Source organism: Prionailurus viverrinus, chromosome X (genome assembly GCF_022837055.1).
Source record: "Prionailurus viverrinus isolate Anna chromosome X, UM_Priviv_1.0, whole genome shotgun sequence".
Classification (NCBI taxonomy): Eukaryota; Metazoa; Chordata; class Mammalia; order Carnivora; family Felidae; genus Prionailurus; species Prionailurus viverrinus.
This window is the reverse complement of record NC_062579.1, coordinates 62,509,089-62,527,865: the sequence shown is the minus strand read 5'-3', so window position 1 is coordinate 62,527,865 and position 18,777 is coordinate 62,509,089. Positions and strand designations below refer to the sequence as shown.

The 18,777-nt window shown below is 34.8% G+C and overlaps 1 protein-coding gene across 1 annotated transcript in view; it reads left to right on the top strand.

Annotated features, from left to right (window-relative positions):
• The window catches only part of HDX (highly divergent homeobox), a 184,309-nt gene that overhangs the window by 13,543 nt on the left and 151,989 nt on the right, over window positions 1–18,777 (top strand). The gene's annotated exons all lie outside the window — the stretch shown is intronic.

The window sequence follows — 18,777 nt, the reverse complement described above, 5'->3', positions numbered from 1 at the left end:
TTTAGTGGTACAGCATTTACATACATACCTTGTGCTCATCACAACCGCACTCCTTAATCCCCATCATTTATTTCACCTACCCCCCTCCCCGCCTCTCCTCTGGTAACCATCAGTTTGTTCTCTATAGTTAAGAGTTTTTCTTGATTTTCGTCTTTCATGCCCCATGATTATTTGCTTTGTTTTTCAAATTCCAAATATAATTCAAATCATATGGTATTAGTCTTTCCTGACTGACTTATTCTGCTTAGCATAATGCTCTCTAGGTCCATCCATGTTGTAGCAAATGGCAAGATTTCTTTCTTTTTTATGGCTGAGTGATATTCCAATATATGTATATTGGCCATCTGGATGTCTTCTTTGGAAAAATGTCTATTCATGTCTTCTGTCCATTCTTTCACTGGATTATTTGTTTTCTCACTGGTGTTGAGTTTTGTAAGTTCTTTGTATATTTTAATTACTAACCCTTTATCAGGTCATTTGCAAGTAACTTCCCCCATTCCATTGGTTGTCTCCTGGTTTTGTTGATTGTTTCCTTTGTTCTGCAGAAGCTATTTATTTTTAATTAAGTTCCAATAGTTTATTTTTGCTTTTGTGTCCCTTGACTCAAGAGACATCTAGTAAGAAGTTGCTATGGCCAGTGACAAAGAGGTTACTGTTTATGCTCTCTTCTAGGACTTTAATGGTTTCCTGTCTCACATTTAGGTCTTTCATCCATTTTGAGTTTATTTTTGTGTATGGTGTAAGAAAGTGGTCCAGTTTCCTTCTTTTGGATGTTGCTGTCCAGTTTTCCCAACACCCTTTTTTTAAACAGACTGTCTTTCCTATTGGATATTCTTTCCTGCTTTGCCAAAGATTAATTCACCATATAGTTGTAGGTCGATTTCTGGGTTTCTAGTCTGTTCTATTGGTCTATGTATCTATTTTTGTTTTGGTAACCATAATATTTTGATTGCTACAGCTTTATCATATAACTTGAAGTCTAGAATTGTGATGCCACCTGCTCTGATTTTCTTTTTCAAGGTTGCTTTGGCTATTTGGTCTTTCAAGATTTCATACATATTTTAGGATTGGTTGTTCACCTCTGTGAAAATTGCTGTTGATATCTGACAGGAATTGCATTAAATATATATATTGCTTTGGGCAATATTCACAATATTTGGGACATTTTCACAATATTTGTTCCTACAATCCATAAGCATGGGATGTTTTTTTCAGGTTTTTTTTTTTGTGTCATCTTCAATTTCTTTCATCTGCGTTTTATAGTTTTCAGAGTAAAGATCTTTTATCTCTTTGTTTAATTTTATTCTTAGGTATCTTATGGTCTTTGGTGCAGTTGTAAATGGGGCCAATTCCTTGATTTATTTTTCTGCTGCTTCATTATTGGTGTATAGAAATGCAACAGATTTCTATACATTGATTTTGTATCCTAAGACTTTGCTGAATTCGTGTCTCAATTATAGCAATTTTTGGGTGCAGTCTTTCGGGTTTTCTATATAGATTGTCATGTCTTTGAAGATAGTGAAAATTTGGCTTCCTCCTTTCTGACTTGGTGCCTTTTATTTCTTTTTTTTTTTTGTCTGATTGCTGTGGCTAGGACTTCCAGTAGTATATTAAATAACAGTGGTGAGAATGGACATCATGTTTTTTTCCTCACCTTAGAAGAAAGCTCTTAGTTTTTCCCATGGAAGATGATAATAGTTGTAGGTTATTCATATATGACCTTTATTATGTTGAGGTATCTTCCATCTTGCCCTACTTTGTTGAGGGTTTTTATCATGAAAGGATGCTGTACTTTGCCAAATGCTTTTTCTGCATCTATTGAAAAGATCATATAGTTCTTATCCTTTCTTTCTTAATGTGGTATATCATGCTGATTGATTTGTGAATACTGAACCAATTTTCAGCCCACGAATAAATTCCACTTGAACATGGTGAATGGCTTGTTTAATGTACTGTTGGATTCAGTTTGCTAGTATATTGTTGAGAATTTTTGCATTTAGTTCAGTCGTTATTTGGTTTTGGTATCAGGGTGATGCTGGCCTCATAGATTGAGTTTGGAAGGATTCCTTCCATTTCTGTTTTTTTGAGATAGTTTGAGAAAAATAGCTATTATGTCTTTAAATGTTTGGTAGAATTCCTCTGTGAATCCCTCTGGCCCTGGACTTGTGTTTGCTGGGAGATTTGATTACTGATTCAATTTCTTTGCTGGTTATGGATCTGTTCAAGTTTGCTATTTCTTCCTGTTTCTGTTTTGGTAGTTTATATGTTTCCAGAAATTTATCTATTTCTTTCCAGTTTTCCAATATGTTGGCATATAGTTTTTCATAACATTCTCTTATAATTGCTTGTATTTCTGTGGTGTTTGTTGTTATTTCTCCTCTGTCATTTGTGATTACATGTATTTGTACCCTTTCTCTTTTCTTTTTGATACCTCTTGCTAGGGGTTTATTGTTTTGTTAATTTTTTCAGAGAACCAGCTCTTGTTTTCATTGATCTGTTCTTTTCCTTTTTTAGTTTCTATATCTTTTTTTTTCTGCTGTAACCTTTATTATTTCCCTTCTCTTGGTTCTAGGTTTCATTTGTTGTTCTTTTTCTACCTCCTTTATGTGTAAAGTTAGGTTGTTTATATGAAATATTTCTTGCTTCTTCAGGTAGCACTGTATTTGCTGTATACTTCCCTCTTATGACCACTTTTGCTGCATCCCAAAGGTTTTGGACTGTCGTGTTTTCCTTTTCATTTTTTTCGATGTAGTTTTAGATTTATTCTTTGATTTCCTGGTTGATGCATTCATTGTTTAGTAGCATGTTGTTCAACTTCCATGTATTTGTGGTCTTTTCATTATTTTTCTTGTAGTTGCCTTCAAATTTCATAGCATTGTCCTCTGAAAATATGCATGGTATGATCTCAGTCTTTTTGTACTTGGTGAGGCCTGATTTATGACTTAGTATGTGAGCTATTCTGAGAATGTCCCTTGTGCATTTGAAAAGAATGTGTATTCTGCTGCTTTGGGATGAAATGTTCTGAATGTATCTGTTAAGTCCATCTTGTCCAGTGTCTTATTCAAACATTGTTTTCTTGTTGGTTTTCTGTTTAGATGATCTGTGCATTGGTGTAAGTGGGTTATTAAAGTCCCATATTATTATTGTATTATTATCAATGAGTCTCTTTATGTTTGTTATTAATTTTTTTAAGTGTATTTGGGTACTTCCATGTTGTGGAATAAATATTTACAATTATTAGATCTTCTTGTTGGATAGTCCCCATTGTTATGAGACAGTGCCCTTCATCTTTTGTTACAGTCTTTGTCTTAAAGTCTATCTTGTGTGATGTCATTATTGCTACTCCAACTTTCTTTTGACACCTATTTGTAGAATAAATGTTTCTCCATCTCCTCACATTCAATCTGCAGGAGTCTTAGGTCTAAAATGAGTCTCATGTAGGCAGCATATAGATGGGTCTTGTATTTTTATCCATTCTGACATCCCAGATCTTTTGACTGGGTCATTTAGTCTATTTACATGCAGAGTAGTAATTTTTAATTTTTTTTTTTATTATCATGAGAGAGAGAAAGAGACGGAAAGAGAGAATCCCAGGCAGGTTTCGCACTGCCTCAGAGCCCGACGTGCTGCTTGATCTCATGAACTGTGAGATCATGATCAAGAGTCAGGTATTTAACTGATTGAGCCACCCAAGCACCCCCAGAGTAATTCTTAATAGATACGAATTTAGTGACATTGTATTACTTGTTTTGTCATTGTTTCTGTATTTTCTCTGAGCCTTTTTTGTCTTTATCATTTTGGTCTTTCCTTTAATGTTTCTTGTAGGGCTCACTTAGTGACCACAAACTCCTTTTAAGTTTTGTTTGTCTCAGAATCTTTTTGTCTTTCATATTCTGAATGATAGCCTTGGTGGATAGACTATTCTTGGCTGCAGATTTTTCCCATTCAGCACATTGAATATATCATGCCCCTCCTTTCTGGCTTGCCAAGTTTCTACTGAGAGATCTGCAGCTACCTTTATGGGTCTTCCCTCATAAGTTAGGGATTTCTTTTGTCTTGATGTTTTTAACATTAAAAAAATTTTTTTTGATGTTTATTTATTTTTAAGAAAGAGAGACAGAGACAGAGTACGAGTGGGGGAGGAGCAGAGAGAGAGGGAGCCACAGAATCAGAAGCAAACTCCAGACTCTGAGCTTTCAGCTCAGATCCCGACGTGGGGCTCGAACTCACGAACTGGGAGATCATGGCCTGAGCCGAAGCCGGACGCTCAACTGACTGAGCCACCCAGGTGCCCCTGTTTTTAACATTTTAATTTATCATTATATTTTGCAAATTTAATTATAATATATCTTGGTGTTGGCCAGCTTTTTAAAATTTTGATGGGAGTTCTCTGTTCCTCCTGGAAATGGATATCTCATTCTTTCCCCAGATTAGGAAAGTTTTCAACTATTTATTTCTTCAAATAAATTTTCCACTCCCTTTTCTCTCTCTTATTCTTCTGGTACTCCTATAATATGAATGTTACCATATTTTATGGAATCACTGAGCTATCTGAGTCTATTTTTTGTGTTCCATAATTATTTTTTTCTCTTTTATTCAGCTTTATTAGTCTCCATTATTTTATCTTGTCTATCACTTATTCTCTATTTATTCTAACTTTATGCTCATTTATCAAGTCTGTTTTCAATCTGTTATTGAATTTTTATTTCTGACTGACTTTTTTAACAATTTTTTTTATTTGAGAGAGAGTGCAAGCAGGGGAAGAGGGAGAGAGAGAGTGTGTTAATAAGCAGGCTCCTCACTCCATGCAGAGCTTGACGTGGAGCTTGATCCCATGACGCTGCATCATGTCCTGAGCCAAAGTCAAGAGTTCTCCTGTATTTTGTTGTTGTTTTTCTGTTAATTTATTTGTTTTTATTCTACATGTAACTGAAGTTATATGGTATTTGTCTTTTTCTGTCTTATTTCAAGATTTCATTCTTTTTTATAGCCAAGTAATATTTCATTATGTATATTATACCACATCATTATATATATTAAACCACATCTTCCTTATACATTCATTTACTGATGGAAATTTAGGTTGCTTCAATATCTTGGCTATTGTAAATAAGTTGCAGTAAACACAAGGGTGCGGTTATCTTTTTAAATTAGTATTTTGTTTGTTTGTGTGTTGTGTTTTCTTCAGAAAAGAATAGTGGAATTACTGCATCATATGATACTTCCATTTGTAGTTTTTTGAGAAATCTCCATAGTGCTCAGAGGCTGCATCAAATTACATTCCCACTAACAGATTTGGATGATTTTCTTTTCTCCACATCCTTGCCAACACTTGTTATTTCTTGTCTTTTTGATACTGGCCATTCTGACGGGTATGAGGTGATATCTCATTATGTTTTTGATTTGTATTTCTCTGATGATTAATGATATTGAGGATTTTTTCATGTGTCTGTTGACAATCTGTAAGTCTTTGAAAAAAAGTCCTTGGGGTGCCTGGGTGCTTCAGTATGTTAAGGGTCTGATTCTTGGCTTTGATTTAGGTCACAATTTTGGGGTTTTGTGAGTTCAAGCCCCACACTGGGCTCTGCACTGGCAGCATGGAGCATGCTTGGGACCCTCTCTCTCCCCCTCTCTCTTCCCTTCCCCCACTTGCACTCTCTGTGTTGCTCAAAATAAATAAACTTAAAAAAAAGAAAAAAAGTCTAATCATGTTCTCTGCCCATTTTTTTTTTTTTTTTAATTTTTTTTTTAACATTTTATTTATTTTTGGGACAGAGAGAGACAGAGCATGAACGGGGGAGGGGCAGAGAGAGAGGGAGACACAGAATGGGAAACAGGCTCCAGGCTCTGAGCCATCAGCCCAGAGCCCGACGCGGGGCTCGAACTCCCAGACCGCGAGATCGTGACCTGGCTGAAGTCGGATGCTCAACCGACTGCGCCACCCAGGCGCCCCCTCTGCCCATTTTTAATCAGATTAATTTTGTTTTTAGTGTTAAGATCTTTATATATTTTGGATTTTGACTGCTTATCAGATATATCATTAGTATATACCTTCTCCCATTCAGTAGGATGTCTTTTCATTTTCTTATGGTTTCCTTCACTATGCAATTTTTTTTACTTTGATGTAGTTTAATTTTTCTTTTGTTTCCCTTGCATGGGGAGACATATATTAGAAAAATATCGCTAAGGTCAAGATCCATGAGTTTACTACCTATATTTTCTTTTGGAAATTTTGTGGTTTCATGTATTACATTTAGATATTTAATTCATTTTGAGTTTTTTTTGTGTGTGTGTATGGTGTAAGGATCTTCCCCAGTTTTATTCTTTTGAATGTAGCTGTCCAGTTTCCCAAAGCCATTTATTGGGCTGTTTTCCCCCCAAATACATTCTTTCTTTGTCATAGATTATTTGACCATATAAATATGGGTTTATTTGTGGGCTTTAATTCTATTCCACTGATCTATGTGTCTGTTTTTGTGCCAGTACCATACTGTTTTGATTACTATATGTAGTTTTGTTGTATAGTTTGAAATCGGGGACTGTGATGCCTCCAGGTGTGTTCTCCCTCAATATCACTTTGGTTATTCAGGGTGTCTTGTGGTTCCATACAAATTTTAGGATTTTTTGTTACAGTACTGTGAAAAATACTATTGTGATTTTTACTAGGGATTGCATTTAATCTGTAGACTATTTTGGATAACATGAACATTTTAATAATGCTAATTCTTCCATTCCATGAGTATGTTATATTGTTCCATTTGTTTATGTTATCTTCAATTTCTTTTGTCCATGTTTTATAGTTTTTAGAGTATAGGTCATTTACCTACTTGTTAAATTTACATTTACACATTTTAATATTTTTATGCAATTGCAAATGGGATTGTTTTCTTAATTTTCTTTTCTACTATTATTAGTGTATACAGATGCAACATATCTCTGTATATGAATTTTGTGTCTTGCAACTTCGCTGACTTCATTTATTAGTCCTAATAATTTTTGGTGGAATCCTCAGAGATTTCTATATATAGTATCATGCCATGTACAAATAGTAACAGTTTTACTTATTTCTTACCAATTTGGATGCCTTTTATTACATTTTTTTGTTTGACTACTGTGGCTAGGACTTCCACTACTGTGTTGAATAAAAGTGGCAAGAGTAGACACCCTTGTGTTGTCCCTTATCTAAGAGGAAAAGCTTTCAGCTTTTTTTTCAGTATATTAAGGTTATTGTCAAATTGGTTTCTATACAACACCCAGTGCTCATCCCAAAAGGTGCCCTCCTCAATACCCATCACCCACTCTGCCCTCCCTCCCACCCCCCATCAACCCTCAGTTTGTTCTCAGTTTTTTTTTTTTAATTTTTTTTTTCAACGTTTATTTATTTTTGGGACAGAGAGAGACAGAGCATGAACGGGCGAGGGGCAGAGAGAGAGGGAGACACAGAATCGGAAACAGGCTCCAGGCTCTGAGCCATCAGCCCAGAGCCCGATGCGGGGCTCGAACTCACGGACCGCGAGATCGTGACCTGGCTGAAGTCGGACACTTAACCGACTGCGCCACCCAGGCGCCCCTGTTCTCAGTTTTTAAGAGTCTCCTATGCTTTGGCTCTCTCCCACTCTAACCTCTTTGTTTTTCTTCCCCTCCCCCATGGGTTTCTGTTAAGTTTCTCAGGATTCACATAAGCATGAAACCATATTGTATCTGTCTTTCTCTGTATGGCTTATTTCACTTAGCATCACACTCTCCAGTTCCATCCATGTTGCTACAAAAGGCCAGATTGCATTCTTTCTCATTGCCACGTAGTACTCCATTGTGTATATAAACCACAATTTCTTTATCCATTCATCAGTTGATGGACATTTAGGCTCTTTCCATAATTTGGCTATTGTTGAGAGTGCTGCTATAAACATTGGGGTACAAGTGGCCCTATGCATCAGTACTCCTGTATCCCTTGGGTAAATTCCTAGCAGTGCTATTGCTGGGTCATAGGGTAGGTCTATTTTTAATTTTCTGAGGAACCTCCACACTGTTTTCCAGAGTGGCTGCACCAATTTGCATTCCCACCAACAGTGCAAGAGGCTTCCCGTTTCTCCACATCCTCTCCAGCATCTATAGTCTCCTGACTTGTTCATTTTGGTCACTCTGACTGGCGTGAGGTGATATCTGAGTGTGCTTTTGATTTGTATTTCCCTGATGAGGAGCGACGTTGAGCATCTTTTCATGTGCCTGTTGGCCATCTGGATGTCCTCTTTAGAGAAGTGTCTGTTCATGTTTTCTGCCCATTTCTTCACTAGGTTATTTGTTGTTTGGGTGTGGAGTTTGGTGAGCTCTTTATAGATTTTGGATACTAGCCCTTTGTCCGATATGTCATTTGCAAATAACCTTTCCCATTCCGTTGATTGCCTTTTAGTTTTGTTGGTTGTTTCCTTTGCTGTGCAGAAGCTTTTTATCTTCATAAGGTCCCAGTAATTCATTTTTGCTTTTAATTCCCTTGCCTTTGGGGATATGTCAAGTAAGAAATTGCTACGGCTGAGGTCAGAGAGGTCATTTCCTGCTTTCTCCTCTAGGGTTTTGATGGTTTCCTGTCTCACATTCAGGTCCTTTATCCATTTTGAGTTTATTTTTGTGAATGGTGTGAGAAAGTGGTCTAGTTTCAACCTTCTGCATGTTGCTGTCCAGTTCTCCCAGCACCATTTGTTAAAGAGACTGTCTTTTTTCCATTGGATGTTCTTTTCTGCTTTGTCAAAGATGAGTTGGCCATACGTTTGTGGGTCTAGTTCTTGGGTTTCTATTCTATTCCATTGGTCTATGTGTCTGTTTTTGTGCCAATACCATGCTGTCTTGATGATGACAGCTTTGGAGTAGAGGCTAAAGTCTGGGATTGTGATGCCTCCTGCTTTGGTCTTCTTCTTCAAAATTACTTTGGCAATTCGGGGCCTTTTGTGGTTCCATATGAATTTTAGGATGGCTTGTTCTAGTTTCGAGAAGAATGCTGGTGCAATTTTGATGGGATTGCATTGAATGTGTAGATAGCTTTGGGTAGTATTGACATTTTGACAATATTTATTCTTCCAATCCATGAGCAGGGAATGTCTTTCCATTTCTTTATATCTTCTTCAACTACCTTCATAAGCTTTCTATAGTTTTCAGCATACAGATCTTTTACATCTTTGGTTAGATTTATTCCCAGGTATTTTATGCTTCTTGGTGCAATTGTGAATGAGATCAGTTTCTCTATTTGTCTTTCTGTTGCTTCATTGTTAGTGTATAAGAATGCAACTGATTTCTGTACATTGATTTTGTATCCTGCAACTTTGCTGAATTCATGTATCAGTTCTAGCAGACTTTTGGTGGAGTCTATCAGATTTTCCATGTATAATATCATGTCATCTGCAAAAAGCGAAAGCTTGACTTCATCTTTGCCAATTTTGATGCCTTTGATTTCCTTTTGTTGTCTGATTGCTGATGCTAGAACTTCCAACACTATGTTAAACAACAGCGGTGAGAGTGGACATCCCTGTGGTGTTCCTGATCTCAGGGAAAAAGCTCTCAGTTTTTCCCCATTGAGGATGATGTTAACAGCTTTTTACTATTGTGTGATGTTAGCTGTGGAATTGCCATATATGGCCTTCATTATGTTGAGGTGTGTTCTTCCCATACCCACTTTATTAAGAATTTTTATCATAAATAGATGCTGAATTTGGTCAAAGGTTTTTTCTGCATTACACTGTTGAGATTATCATGATTTTTATCCTTCATTTTGTTAATGTATTGTATCACATTGTTATGAACTATCCTTGCATCCATGGAATAGATGCCACTTGATTATGGTGATTGGTCCTTTTATTGTATTTCTGAATTTGGTGTAATATTTTGTTGAGGATTTTTTGCATCTGTGCTCATCAAGGATATTAATCTGTAATTTTTTTCTTGTAGTGTATTTTTTAACTTATTTTATTTTTTATTTTTTGAAACTTATTCATTTTGAGACAGAATGCAAGCAGAGTGAAGAAGAGTAGGAATGGTTTTATAACCCCATTTTCCATATGAAGAAACTGAGTCCAAGAGGTTAACTACATAGATATATCCTGATTCATAACATAGCGTTCACACTCCACCACTCCTAAAGGTCACTTGAATCTCTGTTTACGCCCATGGTGAAGTAACAGGAATAGAATTTACACTCTTATCTTAAATACCTAAAACAAAAAATAAATAAAAATATATATGAAACAATGGATTTCAACTATTCAACAAAAGACAGCACCAGACCATTATTATTAAGAGAAGGGAAATAAGACTAGCCTATGAGTGTCTCAACTCACTGCCTGGAGAAAATGTCCAGATCACAACAAAAGGAAAGTGAAGCCAAACAGGCTGGAAGTCTCTCTGAGTTAAGGGGACAAAGTTAAGGAAAGACAAAGGGACAGAATAATGGAGAGGAGAAAGCTCACAGACAGATGAAAACTGCACATTGAGAAAGTATGGAGATTTGTACAGGGACCTCTCAAGTCTTTGGCTAAATACTGATCAACTCTAGTGTGTTAAGAAAATATTGAAGACAAGGTAAGAACCACTAGTAAAGAAAAAGCAAAAAATTCTCAGGGCTCACATAGGACCCAAAAGTGTTTATGTTCCAACAGCCAGACTGGAAAACCTCATATTTTATGGAGCACCTAGGAAGGTCCTAAAAAGGATATTGACTCAGTAATGGGACAAATTAGCTCTGAACTATAGGCAATTCTTGACGTGCCTAACATAATGAAACCTTAAAAGAATAAAAAAAAATTCAAGTAACATAAATATATCCCAGAAAAAAAGCCCAAAATTATTTAAAGAATACAAAAACACCCAGTACCCAATAAGAAACTGCACAATATCTACCAATAAATGAAAAACTACTATGCCTGGCAAGCAATAGTAAATAGAGGTTTAGTGTGGTGAAAAAGCATTTATAAAACAGAATGAAAATAATATATTATAGAATTAGTAAAGAAGAATATTAAAACATCTGTGATAACTGTATTCTCTATGTTCAAATAGGTAACCAGGAAAGGGGTACATGCACCCGCAATGTTTATAGCAGCATTATTAACAATAGCTAAACTATGGAGAGAGCCTAAACAAATGTCTGCCAACTAATGAATGATAAAGAAGATGTGAAGATGTGGTATATATGTATACCACATGTATTCACATATGGTACACACACACACACATATAAACAATGGAATATTACTCAGCCATCAAAAAGTGAAATCTTGCCATTTGCAATGATGTGGATTGAGCTAGAATGTATTATGCTAACTGAAATAGGTCAATCAAAGAAAGACAAATACCATATGATTTCAATCATGTGGAATTTAAGAAACAAAACAAATCAGCATATGGGAATGTAGGGGGAAGAGAAGAAAGGAAAACAAACCACATGAGACCCTTAATGATAGAGAACAAACTATGGGTGGAAGGAGGGTAAAAACCATAGAGAACAAACTGAGGGTTGATGGAGGGGATGTGGGCAGGGGATGGGCTAGATGCATGTTGGGTATTAAGGAGGGCAATTGTGATGAGCACTGGGTGTTGTATGTAAGTGATGAATCACTGAATTCCACTCCTGAAACCAATATTGCATGGTATATTAAATAAAATTTAAATAAAAAAAGGAGGTAAAGGAAAGCACAAGCCTGATGCAAAAGAAAATGATTTATTTAAAGATCCAAATTGAATTCTAGAGACAAAATAAAGTACATAAAATGACAAACGCACTGGATATTTTTGACAGCAGATTAACCACAGCAGAAGAAAAAGTTAGTCAACTTGAATACATACTAGAGAAAAAATAAAATATTAAAAGCAACTGGAGGAATATTTGTTTTATTGGTGTTGAGTTGTATAAGTTATTTATGTATTTTGGATATTAACCCCCTATTGGATATATCATTTGCAAATATCTTCTCCCATTCAGTAAGGCACGTTTTTGTTTTATTGATGTTTTCCTTCATTGTGCAAAAACTTTTATTCTAATGTGATCCCAGTAATATGTTTTTCCTTTTGTTTCCTTTGCATGGAGAACATGTCTAGAAAAGTATTGCCACTGCCAATGTCAAAGACATTACTTCCTGTGTTGTCTTCTAGGATTTTTATGGTTTCATGTCTCCCATTTAGTTCTTTAGTTTATTTTGTGTAAAGTGTAAGAAAGTGGTCCAGTTTTATTCTTTTGCATGTAGCTGTCCAGATTTCCCATAACCATTTATTGAAGAGACTCTCTTTTCCTTAATATATATTCTTTCCTCTTTTATCATAGATTAATAGACCACATAAGTGTGAGTTTATTTTGGGGCTCTATATTTTGTTTCATTTATTTATTTGTCTGTTTCTGTTCCATACTATTTTGATGACTACAGCTTTGTTCTATACCTTGAAATCTGGAATTGTGATAGCTTCACCATTATTGTTATTTCTTAAGGTTGCTTTGGCTGTTCAGAGTCTCTGAGGTTCCATACAAATTTTAGTACTATTTATTATAGGTCTGCAGAAAACTCTATTGGTATTTTGATAGGGATTTTATTGAATCTGTAGATTTCTTTGGGTAATATAAACATTTTAGCAATATTAGTTCTTCCAATCAGTGAGAATGGAATATGTCCATTTGTTTGTGTCCCCTTAAGGTTCTTTTTATTTATTTTTTAACATTTATTCATTTTTGAGAGACAGAAAGAGACAGAGTGCAAGTGGGGAGGGGCAGAGAGAAAGGGAGACACATGATCCAAAGCAGGCTCCAGGCTCTGAGCTGCCAGCACACAGCCCTATGTGGGGCTCAAACTCACAGACTGTGAGATCATGACATGAGCTGAAGTTGGATGCTTAACCGACTGAGCCACCCAGGTGCCTCCCCCTTCAGTTTCTTTCATATGTGTTTTATAGTTTTCTGAGTGCAGATCCTTCACTTCCTTGGATAAGTTTATTCCTAGGTATTTTATTCTTTTGGGGCAATTGTAAATGAAATTGTTTTCTTTTTTTTTTAAATTTTTTTTTCAACGTTTATTTATTTTTGGGACAGAGAGAGACAGAGCATGAACGGGAGAGGGGCAGAGAGAGAGGGAGACTCAGAATCGGAAACAGGCTCCAAGCTCTGAGCCATCAGCCCAGAGCCTGACGCAGGGCTCGAACTCACAGACCGCGAGATCGTGACCTGGCTGAAGTCAGACGCTTAACCGACTGCGCCACCCAGGCGCCTGAAATTGTTTTCTTAATTTCTCTTTCTGCTACTTTGTTATTAGTATATAGAAATGCAGTCCATTTATGGATATTAATTTTGTATCCTGCAACTTGACTGAGTTCATTTGTTACTTACAGTAGTTTTTTGTGGATTCTTTAGAGTTTTATATGTATAGTATTATACTGTCTGCAAATAGTGGCATTTTAGCTTCTTCTTTACCACTGTGGATTTTATTTCTTTTTCTTCCCTCATTGCTGTGGCTAGATATGGAAGTGACCCAAGTATCATTGGTAGATGAATAAATAAAGAAGATGTAGTATATATACACAATGGAATATTACTCAGCCATAAAAATAATTAAATCTTGTCATTTGTGAAAACATGGATGGACCTAGAACATATTATGTGAAGTGAAATACATCAGACTGAGACAGACAATGCCATAATTTCACTTATATGTAGAATCTAAAAAACAAAACAAATTAACAAACAACAACAATAAAATTAGAAAGGACTCATAAATATTGAGAACAAACTAGTGGTTACCAGAGGAGAGGAGGATGGGCGACAGGCAAAATGAGTGAAAGGAAGTAAGTACAAACTTCCAGTTATAAAATAAATAAGGCATGTGGCTGAAAAGTATTGCTTAGGGATTATAGTAAATAATATTGTGATAAGTGTGTGATGACACATGTTCACTGCACTTCTTGTGGTAAGCATTTTATAATGTATGTAATTGTTGAATCATTGTACACTTGAAACTAATATGTCAGCTCTACTTAAAAGAGTCACTGTAAAGCTTCAATAATTAAGACAGTGTGGTTTTGATGAAAGAATGGACACATAGATCAATGGAACAGAAAAGATTGTCCCAAAATAGACCCACAGATATATATAGTCCATTGATTTTTGACAAAGATGAAAAAGCAATTCAATAAAAAAGTTTCTTCAAATAATGGTGCTGGAATAATTAAATATCCATAGCCAGAAAAAAAGCTCACAAAACTGACCTGTACTTCACACCTCTACAAAGGTGATCTCAAAACGGACCATAAACCTAAATGTGAAATGGAAAAATATAAAACTACTAGAAGAAAACGGGAACAATTTCTGTGACCTTGTGCTAGACAAAGGTTTATCAGATATAACACTAAAAACAAAAGCACAATCTGTAAAAGAAAAAAAAACAGTGATAAATTGGGCTTCATCAAGATTAAAAACTTTACTGTGAAATTCACAATATTTTTTTTGAAATACACTTTATTTTAATAAAATGGACAAGCTACTAGCAGGGAGAAAATATTTACAAATCATATTTCTGACAAAATACTTGTATGTAGAATATGTAATGATTCCTAAAAACTCAGTAAAAAGTAGAAAAAAATCCAATTAAAAATTTGCAAAATATTTGTATAGTTCTACAAAGTAGATATGTAGATGGCAAATAAACATATTAAAAATGCTTAAATTCATTACTCACTAGGGAAATACAAATTAAAACCACAATAATAACATATGATTATACACCTATTAGAATGGCTAATTTTTATTTATTTTATTTATTTCTTATTTTTTTAAGTTTTTATTTAAACTCCTGTTGAACTGCAGTGTAATATTAGTCTCACATGTATAATTTAGTGATTCAACACTTCATATGACACCTGGTGCTCACCACCAGTGCACTTCCTAATCCCCATCACCTGTTTTACCCAGCCCACCACCCACCTCCTCTCAGTTAACTATCAGTTTGTTCTCTATAGTTAAGAGTATCTTTCTTGGTTTGCCTCCCTCTCTCTTTTTTTAGCCTTTGCTTATTTATTTTGTTTCTTAAGTTCCACATATGAGTGAAGTCATGTGGTATTTGTGTTTCTCTGACTTATTTTGCTCAACATAATACTCACTTGCTCCATCTATGTCATTGCATATGGCAAGATTTAATTCCTTTTTGTGGTTGAGTAATATTCTATTGAATATTTATACCACAACCTCTTTATCCATTCATCAGTCGATGGACTGATCCATAATTTGGATATTGTAGATAATACTGCTATAAACATGGGCGTGTATGTATCCCTTCATTAGTATTTTTGTATTATTTGGGTAAATGCCTAGTAACGAAATTGCTGGATCATAAGTGCAGTTGTATTTAATTTTTAAAATAACTAATGACAATAAATGCTGGTGAGAATGTGAAAAAACTGAAACACATAGAATACTGGTGTGAAAAGCAAAGTTTTACAGTCACTTTTGAAAACTGTTTAGTAGTTTTTATAAAGTTAAACATATACTTATCATATGAAATCCTACTCCTAGGTATTTATTCAAAAGAAATGGAAAGACGTTTGCAGACAAAAACCTGCATACAAATGTTTTTATTGACTTTATTAATAATAGCCAAGAACTTGGAATATCTCAAATGTCCTCCAGTGGATGAATGGATAAACTGTGGTACATTTCATGCAATGTAATACTACTCTGCAATAAAAAGGAGAAAACTACTGATACAGACAACACAGATAAATCTCAAATGCATTATGCTAAGTGGAAGATATTAGTCTAAGAGGAATACATACTCTATTATTCCATTTATATAGCATTCTTCAAAAGTTAATATTATAGAACCAGATTAGTTGCTGCTGGGGCTGGGGTGGCTGGAGAATTATTTATAAAGAGGCAGTATAAGGGAGCTTTTTTTTTTTTTTGAGTGAGGGATCTGTTTTGTATCTTGGTTGTGGTGGTGGTTTCATTACTGCATATGTTTGTCTTAACTCTTAAAACTGTATATCAAAAAGAGTGAAATTTACTATATATAAATTTAAAAGTGAATAATAATAATGGATAAGAAGAACAATGCTAATAGAGACATATTGGCCAAATTAAAGACATTCAAAGTGTTTTGTTAACCTAGGTGGAACTCTTTGCAAACAAACAAAAAAAAATCAGTGGTTTATCTAAAATTCTAATTTTAATGTTGGAAAGAATGTGTTATATTTGACTTGGTGATGATGTTATGGACTCAATCCATCTTTAGAATCAGTTTTCTGAGAATAATTACTTATCAGTAAAATCTTTTAGTACTTTTCAACCAGTTAAGACATTATTAGGGCATTATTAGAGCTGGCTTTATATATGAAATCAGATATGTAAGAACAATGTTATGTAGCAGTTCATCTGAGATGTTTCCATGTGAAAATATGGCCTAAACAATGAGGAACTGCTAAAGGGAATTCATTCTTAGAAGATTCATTTTTCAAGTACTCCTGAAGCAATAAATTTAAAACATTTTACTCATTGCTCTGCTTGTTTGAATAGAATGTATTGGGCATAATCCTTTCAGTGGCTAAGGATCTTCATTAAACAACTGAATCATAAAGCTGAGAGCAACCTGAGAAACCCCATACCTGAATATGATAGATAAGTTGAAGGGCCCACTCATACTTAAAAATATAAATATGTTACAACTGTAACATGTTTTACAACTTAAGAAAATGAATTTACATATTGTAAATTATTTGTAAAAACCCAGACTGGTAGGTAGAACATGTCATATATTCTAGCATTTTACAAACTAGGTAATAGAGGCTCATAGAAATTAAGTGATTTACTTAAATAGTCCACAGTGGAGCTAAATGTAGAAGACAGGTCATCTCATTCCTATGGGCTGGCATATGCTGAGTGAGTGGCACATTGCAGAGTATTAGATTAGGAAATCCTGGGGTAAAGCTAAATTACTTGTTATTTCAGTACTTAATCCCTTAATTCAGTTACCCTCCCTACTTCAACCCAACAGACCTCAATTTCCACGAAGACAATTGCTTGCCATTTTATTTGCACATAAATAAGAACCCAACTTTTAAAATGAAGGTTTTTACAACTCTTTTCCTGATTTTTGTGTAAATTATTAGTAACTTTGGCTATGCAGTCATGCAATATCTTGCCACTTAATAGACCAAGATAACTAGGGTACATAAAGATTATGACAAGTTATTTTGCGGATAAGCCTTTATCTAGTTGTTGTGATAAATAATGAATGTCCTATAATTTGAGAGAAAAACATTATATCTTCTGATCAAAGTGGCCTTCTTGCTATTGCTATGAGTTTAAGGGAAAAACCAGAAGGGTCATAGCATTGTTTGTTGTCAGAATTGTAGACTCCAGGAGTCTGTTTAGTTCTCAGATCTACATTTGGCTATTGGTAAGTGAGGAAGAACCTGCTATGCTTTTTAATGCTTATATCATACTTGAGTAAATTTAACAGTTGTAGCCAGCCAATAGGAAAACATGCCTAAATTTTACAGCAGTTATCATCACACTTGAGGATCACCCATATCTTGCATTCTAGGAATTTTTATTTTTGTAGTTATAGCACTTCAGAGAAGGATCAGAGCCATTACCCTGATTACGCATTAGTGAATTGAAGTTTATGTCCCTCCTCAGAACTCATTCCAAAATACCTTGCTTCTAAATCCATACCAGCTAACATATTTTAGGTATTTTCCCTCTACCTTCTGGTTCCTCTCCTGACTGTAGCTGAATTATTTAGAAGAAGGAATTTCACATTGCTCTGAAAGCTGACAGCCATGATAGCAAATGTTGCTTTGATGGATACCATCACTACCCTCTGGTCCAAACATCCATGAAAGTTTGGTTACATTGCAGAATCAGATCCCCTTCAGAAAGTTAGTGGAGTTGTTGTTCCTGAAAGTTTCAGGGAGAAACTCTACTCCATCTTTCCTGTGTCCTCTCTGCATCTGATTTTATCTAATTAGATTTCTTAACATTAGATAGAGATGGAAAAAAGTCAGGTATACAAATAGCAATAGATGGCTATATGACTTTTTAATTTCTTTGTGAGACTGCCTTAATTGTTCAACATATCCAGAAGAAAGAAAATTATTTTTATTTACATGTCAATGTACTAAATTGTGTCCATATCCAGTATACTAGAATGATTTCTGTTTGGTTTGGCTTATAGTGCTTTTGTTGTTGCTATTTTCCGAATTTTGAAGGGGCAATTTCCTTAGAAAGGATGTTCTTTCTGTAAACTTTTAGGAATAACAATTTCAGTGTGACCACTTTTAATAAGAATCTGAAGTTGCCTTAATCTAACTACAAGAGTTCTTCTTTATAAAATGCACTACTAGAATTCATCCTCTTTAAAAGAAAAAAAAAGAGTTTGCACTGCCTTTTATTTGTGAGATTTACAGGTTTTCTCTTAATATTTAACACATTGCATATTTATAGGAAGGATAAAATGCATTATTAACATTTCTCTTGTATAATTATGATGGTGTCAATTTAATTAAAATTATGTAGTTTTTACATGGTTTGTTTTTAGTAAAATTCACATGATTTTGAATTTTGATTTATATGCTATCATGATTAAAAATAATTATTTTTGTTAGTATTCCCTAAAGCAAAGATATTTATAGTCACCAACACTTTGTTTATTTTTAAGCTTTTTAAGAGAGGTTCTGTTTTAATATATAAAATGAACCCCTTTATTCAAGAAAGAGGAAAAATAAAAGCACCCCTTTGTTTCACACCATAGTTTCTGG